This window comes from Lissotriton vulgaris, chromosome 5, assembly GCF_964263255.1.
Source record: "Lissotriton vulgaris chromosome 5, aLisVul1.2, whole genome shotgun sequence".
Lineage (NCBI taxonomy): Eukaryota > Metazoa > Chordata > Amphibia > Caudata > Salamandridae > Lissotriton > Lissotriton vulgaris.
This window is the reverse complement of record NC_141693.1, coordinates 1,768,185,060-1,768,197,796: the sequence shown is the minus strand read 5'-3', so window position 1 is coordinate 1,768,197,796 and position 12,737 is coordinate 1,768,185,060.

Sequence of the window (12,737 nt, the reverse complement as noted above, 5' to 3'; positions counted from 1 at the left end):
CCTTGATAATATGCCCCACGATTCCTTGGGGGTTTCAGCTGACAGGGCTTGGTATTGTGTTACATGGTAATTTTTCCAGGAAACGTCAGAGGGTCGATGCAGGGGTTCTAGAAGAGGTGATAAACCATTTAAGCCTCATGAACAAGCGCATGGTCTTTTAAAGATTTGTGAAGTACTCGGGGCGGCGGTGTGTGTGTGTCCTCTTTCAGGAGCGGGCGGGGGGGGGGGGCACTGCCAGCAACTTGCCAGGTCAGGTAGTGTTCAACACGTGCATCACCCTTTCTCTGCCTGCTATTGCACTCCATGCTTCGGAAAGGTAAGAAAAAGAACGTGCATTTGAGTTTGAAATGTCCGATCCTGCAGCAGCACACTTCCAAAGCCCACACATGACAATAACCCGATTCAAGGCCCCATTCACCCGTTTTTTAAAAAATAGATAACACTCCAACAAAGTAAGATTATAAAACTTTATTAACTATTAACTATAACGAACGGAACAAAAACTAAAAACATTTAAACATTTTTCAACACAAAAAGCAACATTGGTTAGAAGCTGTCTTTTGTGCGAATAGTCCCAAGGCAGCACAACGTGCAGAGTTCTGGACGGCACCCAGGTGATGTCGCCTGGGTGCCGCACTGGTTTTGGGATCCTACAATGCAGCACAGAAAAACAGCGTGGGGCGTCCCGGGTGGTGCGGGGGGAGGCCTCGTCAGTAGCGGTCTGTTGTGCGAATAGTCCCAAGGCAGCAGAACGCGTTGAGATGTTGATGGGACTGTGTCCAGTGTCACATGGCTGACACAACATGTACGACAGGCACCCAGGTGATGTCCAGTAAACTGCCGCACTGGTTTTGGTATCCTACAATGCTGCTCCGAAAATTGGCGTGCGGCGGCCCGGGGGTGGGGGAGGCGGCGTGAACGGGCCTCCCCAGGTGGCGGCCATCTAGCTGAGTTGCGCTCGCTCTTGCGGCTACAGCGTCTCGCTCACCATGTTGTTGAGTTGCTTCCACTCTTGCAGTGCAGCGATAGGCGGCTGCCACATGGCTCTTAAAATGGCGGACGGCTCCTCGGTTTTGGGCCTGGTCCACTGAAATGGCCCTGGGACACCTTGGAACTCGGACGCTTGCCTGCTAGGGCTTGGGCTCCATTCTCGAAAAGCGTCCCCTCAGCCGTGAAGATTCTACAAAAGTCTTGGGGGCCCCCGACTCCCGCAGGCTTCCTGTGGGGAGCGGCTGCCATGATTGCTCGCGGAATGACCACGACGGAGCCACGAGATGGTGGTGCTCTCATGCTGACGCCAGCTTCAGTCTGAATGATCCAGAAACAAGGTGGGGCTTTCATCGTTTGGGAAAAAAAAATGTTCTAAACCAATGAAAAGTGTTATTTTTAGGTCATATGACCAAGCCTTCCATCTTTAGGAAACCAAAAGTAAAATGAACCAATGAAAAGTTTTATAAACAAGTCACATGACCTGTTATGCGGCATAGGGCTACAAAAAGCGTAGAAAATCCGTTGGCACGTGAGGCGGCGTCAGTAGCGGACCAATGTGCGAATAGGCCGAAGGCAGCACAACGCGCCGAGATCCGGATGGCACCGAGGTGGTGTCCAGCAAATTGCCGCACTGGTGTGGCCATCCTACAATGCTGCGCCGAAAGACGGCGTGTCCAGCTGAGTTGCGGTCACTGTTGCGGTACAGTGACTCGAACGCGCCGAGATCCGGATGGCACCGAGGTGGTGTCCAGCAAATTGCCGCACTGGTGTGGCCATCCTACAATGCTGCGCCGAAAGACGGCGTGTCCAGCTGAATTGCGGTCACTGTTGCGGTACAGTGACTCGAACGCGCCGAGATCCGGATGGCACCGAGGTGGTGTCCAGCAAATTGCCGCACTGGTGTGGCCATCCTACAATGCTGCGCCGAAAGACGGCGTGTCCAGCTGAGTTGCGGTCACTGTTGCGGTACAGTGTGTCGAACGCGCCGAGATCTGGATGGCCCCGATGTTGTGTCCAGCAAGTTGCCGCACTGGTGTGGCCATCCTACAATGCTGCGCCGAAAGTCGGCATGGGGTGCCCCGTTGGCTTATGAGGTGATGTCAGTAGTGGACCGATGTGTGAATAGGTCGGAACCAGCACAAGGCGCCAAGATCCGAATGGCAAGTCCTGGATGTTGAGTGCCTCAGTTGAGAGTTCTGAGCAGTGCTTGTAAGACTATCTGAAGTTTATTATAAGAATCAGAGTAAGTTGAAGACTGTCTGAAGCTTATTTGCACCTTTTGCAGCTTCACTATTGCCCAAGGTGGTGTCCAGCGGAACTTTTTTCCTTTTCCTTTCTGCTTCTTTTCCTACAATCCGTTTCATCTGAAGACACGACCAGGTCCCTGAATGTGTGTAGGGGGACGCTATTGAGTGAATGAAAATGGCGGCTTGACACAAAGCTGACTCAAGCGTTACTGTTGATGCTATACAGACAAAAATTGGTTTTCAGTTTGTACATTCTTCAGGTTTTTTTTTTCCATCCAAGTCTGATTGAGAGTTTGTAGAAAAATGGCTTCAGATTTTCCACATACTACTCTTCAACATTCTTCCTAAATGTAACAATGTGAAACTCACTAGGAGAACGGCTGTTTCTGTTTCCTTTCAAAATGCTGCCAACAATATTTTCTGAATGGAAGACACCATCTTGTAGCATAAAGGGCCGAAAGGGGTTCTGGTCTGGCCGATGGTTGGTGGAGACATTTTGACTATATCTTGGACCTGCCCGGCCTCGCCCAAAATGGCGCCGGTATAAATGGGACTCGTAACTCCTTGCCCGCAAATGTATATCTAGAAAATGTTATTGTAAGTGGCCCTGTCCTATTTTAATTACAAAATGTATGTCCACCGATTCCGCAACTGTTAGACACCTTAGTTCTTGCAACCTAATGGCCCGCTCGTTACGTTCCTCTACAGTGTAAATGTCTCCTCATCATATACGATTTCAGTTTGCTCCGTGGCCGGCCCACGTGGTTATAGGCCCGTATTTGTATACTGACATTTTCACAATAAAGGTTATTAAAACAAAACACGGTAGTAGTATTTACATTGGTAAAGTTTTTACTTTTAGTCACTGTTTTCGAATCAGTAAAAGGCAAGTGAAATAAAGCAGTCCAATTACATGACGGATAAAAGGTATAATATGTAGGAACGCAGTAAAGATAAATGGTCAAGGGCAGTTGTGTTTTTCATGTCTGCAACATAAAGTGATCGATAAGAATCTGATAATCAGGCGTATCGGCGACTAAGACAGCAGGCCGAATCTCTTTTACTCAACGGTTCCGTCATGGAAGGAAGAAACGCCCTTTTTCTCGAAAAAGGAATATATTTTACTTGCAAGACAGTTGTAAATTTTCCGGGAAAGTACATTAGCCTGGAATATTATAACATATGTTTGAAAAAAAAATATTGTTCGAAAACAATAAAAAGCGTAATTTTTAGGTCCTATGACCAAGCTTTTCATCATTAAATTAACAAAAGTAAAATGAACCAATGAAAAGTTTTATTAACAAGTCACATGACCTGTTATGCTTACGTTACGCGCTGCGCGCCGCGCCTCGGATCACTTCCGGGTGCGCTAACGCGGCGTGTCATATAACGCATTACGCGACAACGTAGGTCAAGAATATAGTCAAAATGTCTCCACCAACCAGCGTTCAGAACACAACCCCTTTCAGCAGTCCAAAAAGTTCTGTTAAATGACAACAGAGGGGACAGGCAACAAGAACCATCAGTCAAAGAGGGGAGGGCAAGTTCTTCTCTTCCGGGTCATGTTGGGGCGCTACCGGAACTGATCGAATTGGTAGTCTACAGTGTTTCTGGATGTTTCAGACTAAAGCTGGCGTCAGCATGAGACCACTACCATCTCGTAGCTCCGTCGTGGCCATTCCACGAGCAATCATGGCAGCCGCTCCCCACCAGAAGCCTGCGGGAGTCGGAGGCCCCCAAGACTTTTGTAGAATCTTCACGGCTGAGGGGACGCTTTTCGAGAATGGGACCCAAGCCCTATCAGGGAAGCGTCCGAGTTCCAAGGTGTCCCAGGGCCATTTTAGTGGACCAGGCCCAAAACCGAAGAGCCGGCCGCCATTTTGAGAGTCCTGTGGCAGCCGCCTATCGCTGCACCGCAAGAGCGGGAGCAACTCAACTACATGATGAGCGAGACGCTGTAGTCGCAAGAGCGGGCGGTAAACAGCTGAATGGCGGAAGAGGCACAGTGTAGCAAAAGCGGGCGGAATGGCAACTAAAACGGTAAAGGGGCGCCCCACTACAGCTTGTCTTCAGGTCAAACGGATTGTGGGACAAGGTCCAGAATTGAAGAGTCATCAAAAGGCAAAAAGTTCCGCCGGAACCCGGGAGCCGGCCGCCTATGTCGGGGGCGATCTCAGGCTACACCAGTGCTATAAGACTTGGGGAGGGTGTCGGAGCCAAGCGTCTTCTCCGAGTCCATGGCCATCACACCGCCCCTCAGGGGCCTCCGTCAAGCTGTTTAGGAAGCTAACATATCACATTGTTTTCTAATGCAGTCAGGTCCACAAACGACACTCACTTACTTTGAGAATAGTGAAGCTGCAGTAGGTGGAAATAAGCTTCAGACAGTATAACAAGCACTGCTCAGAACTCTTAACTATGGCACCCAACATCCAGAACTTATGCTATTTGAGAATGGCAGTGACATCGAAGCATCTCAGGGACCAAAACCATTAACGTACTTTCACGTATGAAAATCTTACTTGGGGAGGGGGCAGGAGCGAAGCGCCCCCTCCCAGTCAGCGCCACCACACCGTATGTTGAAAATTTGAAGCCATCGTTCTACAAAGTCAACCAAACTTGGATTGAAAAATCTAGAAAAATTTACAAACTGAAAACCAGTTTTGGTCTGCATAGCATCAGTAGCAACGCTTGAGTCAGCTTTGTGTCAAGCCGCCATTTTGATTCAACAAAGCACAGGCATTGAAAAAGGCTCAAATTCAGAACTCTAAACTATGGCACCCAACATCCAGGAGCTTGCCATCCGGATCTTGGAGCCTTGTGCTGCTTTTGATCTATTCACACATCGGTCCACTACTGATATCATCTTATAAACCAACGTTATGTAAATAGTTTTTTAATAAAATGTTTTACCCTGTTTCTTTGCTGGTGTGTTGTCTATATTTTTAATATTTGCATAGGGTTTGTCGTTATTTTGTGCGGGATGGGTGATGGAGCCGAGCTGTCTTGCAGCCCTCATGGTGTGGAGCTCAGTTCATCTCACTATTTTCGTATTTCTCATGAAGGGTTGTTCCTAATATTTCTATTTTAGCGAGGTCAAAAAGAGATCCAATTAGTGGCCTACTGATTTTGCTCGATTACTTTTATTTTTTTTACACGATTTTTCACTATCTGCAAAGACTAAACAGAGTATTGCGACTTTGTGCTTGTTTGTAAATAGAGAATGATCCAAAGAGAACCAATTCTAAAACAGTAAATGCTTGGACAACAATCAATCAAATGGAGAGACAAGCAGGCACGACGGATTACAACGGGGGCAAAGGCTTGCGTTAACTACCGTTCACTATCTGCAAAGAGAGAGTACTACTAAGACAAAAGAGGGGAGGGGGGGGTGCAGCGTTCAAAGCACATCAGCGTGCATAAATACGAAAATGTTTTTATCTATCACGTACTTGACATTTTAAAGCTTTTCATATTTGCTATTAAAAAACCAATGAAATTCACAGAAAAAACCATAGGTTATAGTGGATATATAGTTAGGAATTTGCATTTACAAAACCTTGAAAATTCAATGAAAAAACCATTGGTTTTAGGCCATATATAGTTAGGGATTTGCATTTACAAAACCTTATTTTACTCGCATAAAACCATTGAAATTCCATATATAGTTATAAGCGCTAACTATATATCGCGCACCCGCAATCCACTGCTGATGATGTCACATATTACATCATTCATGACATGGTTAGTGACATCACTGATGACATCACTGATGACATCTCAAATGACATCACTGATGACATCACTGAAAACATCTCATTTGACATGACTGATAACATCACTGATGATATCATTCATGTGATAATACGATGAACCTCTTCAGACTCTAATATAACCTTAGATACAATCAGTGTAAACAGACACTCACAGACTGTCACTCATCCATGGAGTTACTCACACACCTAGTCAGTCATGCAAAGAATCAATCACACCTCCATTTCCTCAACTATACAGTTATACAAAATTTACTTATTCAAACATATACTAACACATATTTACTCTATTATACAATCCCTGATACAAGTTCACAATGATCCATACAGCCACTCACACATTCACTGGCTCTTATGCACAGTTATTTATATATGTCAACTCTCACATGTACTGTGTTTTACATATGTACTTACTTTGACATGTAGCACTGAGATATCCATTCACTCTCCAATGCACTCATGCACACAGTCAACCGCCCATACAGCTGTTTCCACATGCACTTTTGAAACCATACATCTAGTGAATCAACTGCTCACACATCTATGCACAGAGTCATACACCTCCCAGCCACCTACACACACACTCAGTATCCCATACAAATACTTGGGCAACCAATCAATAACCCATATAGTTACTCATATAGCTACTTATCAACACATGCAACAGTTTACAGAACAACAGACATAATGATGCACAAATTAAGACAGTTTAGTCACTAACCCATGCACTCAGTGAGACACATTTAATCACTCACTCATACAGTCAGTCATGCACCTACTAAATCCTTCATCCAGACACTTATATATCCACTCATTCTTCAATATGTAAGAGATATTTTAACTTTACAGAAACATACAGTCACTGCATGTTGTCATCAGTGATGTCATCAGTGATGTCATTTGAGATGTCATCAGTGATGTCATCAGTGATGTCACTAACCATGTCATGAATGATGTAATATGTGACATCATCAGCAGTGGATTGCGGGTGCGCGATATATAGTTAGCGCTTATAACTATATATGGAATTTCAATGGTTTTATGCGAGTAAAATAAGGTTTTGTAAATGCAAATCCCTAACTATATATGGCCTAAAACCAATGGTTTTTTCATTGAATATATATATATATATATATATATATATTGCACCTCAAGAAGCACCAAAGCGCCGCACTCCCAGGCGGGTGCCTCCGTTGCGAGGGTGCACTCGCAAATCCAATTCTGCTCCACCTCCCAAAAGCGAAATCTCCCGCAGGAAGAAAGGAAGCACTCACGGAGGTACGTTTTCAAAAATGTATTTTATCACAGCAAACTGACGCGTTTCGGTCGGAACCTTTCTCTAAGTTTACCGAACCGGCAGAGGCGTCGACATTTAAGGTATCAGGGTCATAGAAATCAACATAGGACATGCCATAGGGGAAGGGAAAGGAGCATGAGCGCCATATTGGAGTGTCTGAATATCATAGTCAATGACTAAACTGAAACATCATGATTACGCCCTAGATGGGCTATTCAATCAGACAGAGCATAATAAATGTAACGAAACACAAATGTCCTGCGCATCTCCAAAACAGTATATATGGCCAAAGTACAAATACGCTGAAAGTTCACGTGCTATTTCCTTAACCCCCCAGAAAATCACAGAAAAAATATACTCATGTAGCCATCAAGCCCTGGATGGGCAAATAAGCTAATGATTCAACAATTGAACCAAGGAGGACCCTCACTCCTATGCATCTAGTGCCCAAATGCGGAGACTCTATGCATTCTGAACAATTGATTAAATAAATAAATAAAAAAAAGACACAAGCAACAATCACAAAACCTGACATCATAATCAAGAGCATATGCAGCAAGAAGAATTTCTATCCAAGTGGAGCTCCTATACGTGAAGATAAATGACTTCAAGAACTTCATATGCCTAAATTCATAAATAGTGAATGTACGGCAAAACCAAAATGGTTATAGATAATGTAGCAAAAGCAAATAAATAGAAACAGAACAGATCAACAAAACATCAATCCAGGTCAACACCTAAATGTACCTAAAGGAATACCATGTCGAATACACATACAGCTTCAAGTTCATAGTCGAAATTGGTACCTATGAAATACAATTCTATGGGTGGACTGATGAAATCTACTCCCCCAGATGAGATGACAATTCTTCATGTATATATACTAATATATATATATATATAAATACATATATATATATATATATATATATATATATATATATATATATATATATATATATATATATATATATATATATATATATATATATATATATATATATATATATATATATATATATATATATATATTTCACTATATTCGTTATAGTTAGTTGGACATTTCACCAGTGCAAAACCAGAGAAATTCCCCTGTTATAGTTAGTTCAGGTAACTATAACTCGCACCCCCGCAGTGCACTGCTGATGACGTCACATATTATGTCATTCATGACATGGTCAGTGACATCACTGATGACATCTCAAATGACATCACTGATGGCATCATCCATGTGAAAATCTGATGTACCTCCTCACACTCTAATATAACCTTTGATACACCCACTATACCATTTTCTACATACACACTCGCTGATTCCCAAGTCTACATACACATCCACTCATTCACCCATAGATTCACTCATAAATGTAGTCACTCATCAATACAATACTATAATAGGCACTCATACATCTATATAGATACTCACACAACACCACTCAGCCAGTTACTCACACACCCAGTCAGTCATGCAAAGAATCAATCACACTTCCATTTACTGACCTATATAGTTATACACACACCACATCAGTTATTCAAACAGAAACAAATGCATACTTACTCTTTTCTACAATCACTGATACAAGTACACACTCATCCATGCAGTCACTCTCGCAATCACTGACTCTCATGTATAGTCATTTATATACTTCATCTTTCACATACCTTGCCTTTTATATATGTAACATTGAGACATCCATTCTCTCACCAACGCACCACACACACACTCACACTCATACAACTGTTGCCACATGCACCCTTGAACCCATACACACAGTGAATCAACCACTCAAACATCTATGCACAGACACACACACACCCAGGCACCCATACAGAAACTAGGACAACCAATCAATAACCCATATAGATCCTCATTTAGCTACTAACCAACCCATGCAACCGCTTACACACCAACTGTGAATGTATATATCAGTCACTAATCCGTGCATTCAGTAAGACATATGTAATCACTCACTTAAACAGTCAGTCACACACCTGCTAAATCCTCCATCCAGACACTTATACACCCACTCATTCTTCAATACACCTTGGCATATATATATAATACATGTTTAAACAGTATAGAAACACACATTCACTGGATAATGTCATCAGTGATGTCACTGGCCATGTCATGAATGATGTAATATGTGATGTCATCAGCAGTGCATTGCGGGGGCGCGAGTTATAGTTAGTTAGCTGTGTGATTTTAGATTTGTATTCAAGGAGTTCCTCTCTCGGCTTCACTTGCGATTTCTTCATCGCGGCATCTACCACTCTAAAGCTGTAACCTCTATCTAGGAATCTGGCAAGGCTCTCCAGCTGCTTTTCCTTCGCATCAATGGGGTCACTACATATACGTCTGATGCGAAGCATCTCCCCATACGGTATACTTTTTATCAAGTGTGGGGGATGAGCACTTGTTGCGTGGAGTAATGTAATGCCCGCCATTAGTTTTCTACAAAGGGTAATTGTTAAGATGTTGTTTTTTTATAAAAACCTGCACATCTAAAAATGTCACCAAGTGTTTACTGATATTAGATGTAAAATTTAAGTTAAATTATTTACATTGGTTTCATCTATAAATTTCAACACACTCTCTTCTGTACCACGCCAAACAATAAAAAGGTCATCGATAAAACGCATCCAGGACACTTTGTTGTGGGTGCAGTTGTATTCAAACTTGCGCCTGAGGACCAGTTTCTCCCACCAGCCCATAAACAGGCAAGCGTAACTGGGGGAGTAACTGGCCCCCATAGCTACACCCTGCACCTGCTGATAAAATTGGCCATTAAAAAGAAAATAATTATTTTCTAGACAAAAGGACAGCATATCTAGCAGCATTTTCGGATGATGTGCAAATTCCATTGGTCTAATGCTAAGAAAATATTCAGCTGCCCGGTACCCGTCTCTATGCTTTATACATGTATAAAGAGAGCTCACATCCATTATGACCAATAATAAATCAGAGCTCCATATAATGTTCTTAATTTTGCCAAGAAAGTCACCAGTATCTTGGACATAGGACTCCAATTTCATCATATGTGTCTGTAAAAAATAGTCAATATATTTTGAAAGGTTTTCCAGAGGCCCTTCACATGCTGCAATAATGGGTCTATCCAGTGGTGTAGTTCAATTCTTATGGACCTTGAGTATAAAATAAATATACGGTGCCAGTGGGTGTTCATCCAGCAAAGACATCACCTTCAGCCACGCCACAGAACTCCACTGGACGGATCACAGATGCATCCACTTCACCTTCAGAAGAACGACGACCCACCACCACCAGCAACAGGTTGCCCGAAGAAGCTGGAACAAGATCACAGCCAACCAGCTCGCCGCCTCCCTGAGCCAGCACCCTCCGGCCAGCTCAGCGAACCCCAGCCAGGCCGCCGACAACCTCACAAAGTGGATCAACAAATGCACGGACGAACTCGCCCCACTGAGGACCCCACCCAGCAGACCCGGCAGCAAGAAAGCCCCATGGTTCACCGACGAACTCAAGAGCTCCAAGAACAACTGCCGAGCCCTCGAGAAAGCCTGGAGAAAGGAACCCACGCCGGACAACAGGACCACCCTCAAGCTCGCCACCCGGAAACACCACCAACTGATCCGCATCGCCAAGAAAACGGCTTTCAAGAACCGACTGGACAACAACGCACACAACTGCAAGGAACTCTTCAACATCGTGAAAGAGCTCTCCAACCCCAACGCCGGAAACAACGACATCACCCCTTCGCAAGACCTCTGCAACTCCCTCACCTCCTACTTTCACAACAAGATCGCGGACATACACAACAGCTTCAGCACTCAACCGACGCACGCCACGACCACAGCAACACCACCCACCACCACCCTCCGCGCCTGGACCCCGGTCAACACCGAAGACACCGTCCACACGATGAACTCCGTCCACTCCGGATCTCCGACCGACCCCTGCCCTCACCACGTCTTCAACAAAGCCGACGCTGTCATCGCACCCCATTTGCGGGACATCATCAACACCTCATTCGACACCGCCACCTTCCCCGAGAGCTGGAAGCACGCCGAACTCAGCGCCCTACTGAAGAAACCTACAGCAGACCCCACCGAACTCAAGAATTACCGCCCCATCTCTCTACTCCCGTTTCCAGCCAAAGTCATCGAGAAGACCGTCAACAAACAGCTGGCCACCTTCCTCGAGATGAATGGATCCCTCGACCCATCGCAGTCCGGATTCCGTGCCAACCACAGCACCAAGACCGCCCTCATCGCCGCCACTGACGACATCCGAGCCCTGATGGACAACGGGGAAACAGCGGCCCTCATCCTCCTAGACCTCTCCGCGGCTTTCGACACGGTCTGCCACCACACCTTAGTGCAGCGCCTCAGCAACGTCGGAATCCAGGAGAAGGCGCTGGAATGGATCGTCTCCTTTCTCGACGGAAGAACTCAAAGAGTCCGCCTACCACCGTACAAGTCAGAGGCCACCGAAGTCATCTGCGGCGTCCCTCAAGGATCCTCACTGAGCCCGACTCTCTTCAACGTCTACATGAGCCCCCTCGCGGCCATCGCACACCAACACAACCTCAACATAATCTCCTACGCCGACGACACCCAGCTGATCTGATCCCTGACCAACGACCCCGCCGCCGCCAGAGCCAACCTGCACGAAGGGATGAGAGAGGTAGCCGAGTGGATGACGTCGAGCCGCCTGAAGCTGAACTCGGACAAGACGGAAGTCCTCATCCTGGGCTCCTCGCCCTCTGCCTGGGACGACTCCTGGTGGCCCCCCGCCCTGGGCACCGCACCCAAACCGACGGACCACGCACGCAACCTGGGCTTCATCCTGGACTCCTCCCTCTCCATGACCAGGCAAGTCAACGCCGTCTCCTCGTCGTGCTTCAACATCCTGCGCATGCTTCGGAAGATCTTCTGGTGGATCCCCACAGAGACCAGGAAGACCGTCACCCAGGCCCTCGTCACCAGCCGACTGGACTACGGCAACGCACTCTACGCCGGAACCACCGCCAAGATCCAGAAGAGACTCCAGCGTATCCAGAACGCCTCAGCCAGACTCATCCTCGACATCCCACGACACAGCCACATCTCCGGACACCTAAGAGACCTGCACCGGCTCCCGGGCAACAAGAGAATCACCTTCCGTCTCCTTACCCACGCACACAAAGCTCTCCACGACCAAGGACCGAGCTACCTCAACAACCGCATCAACTTCTACGCTCCCAAACGCCACCTCCGATCCGCCAGCCACGCCCTCGCCGCCGTCCCACGCATCCGCAGAGCCACCTCAGGAGGAAGGTCCTTCTCCTACCTGGCCGCCAAGACCTGGAACTCCCTCCCGGCCGACCTGCGCCTGACCCAAGACCACCTCTCCTTCAGGAAGAAGCTCAAGACCTGGCTGTTCGAGCAGTAGCGGCACCCCCTCCCCCCCCA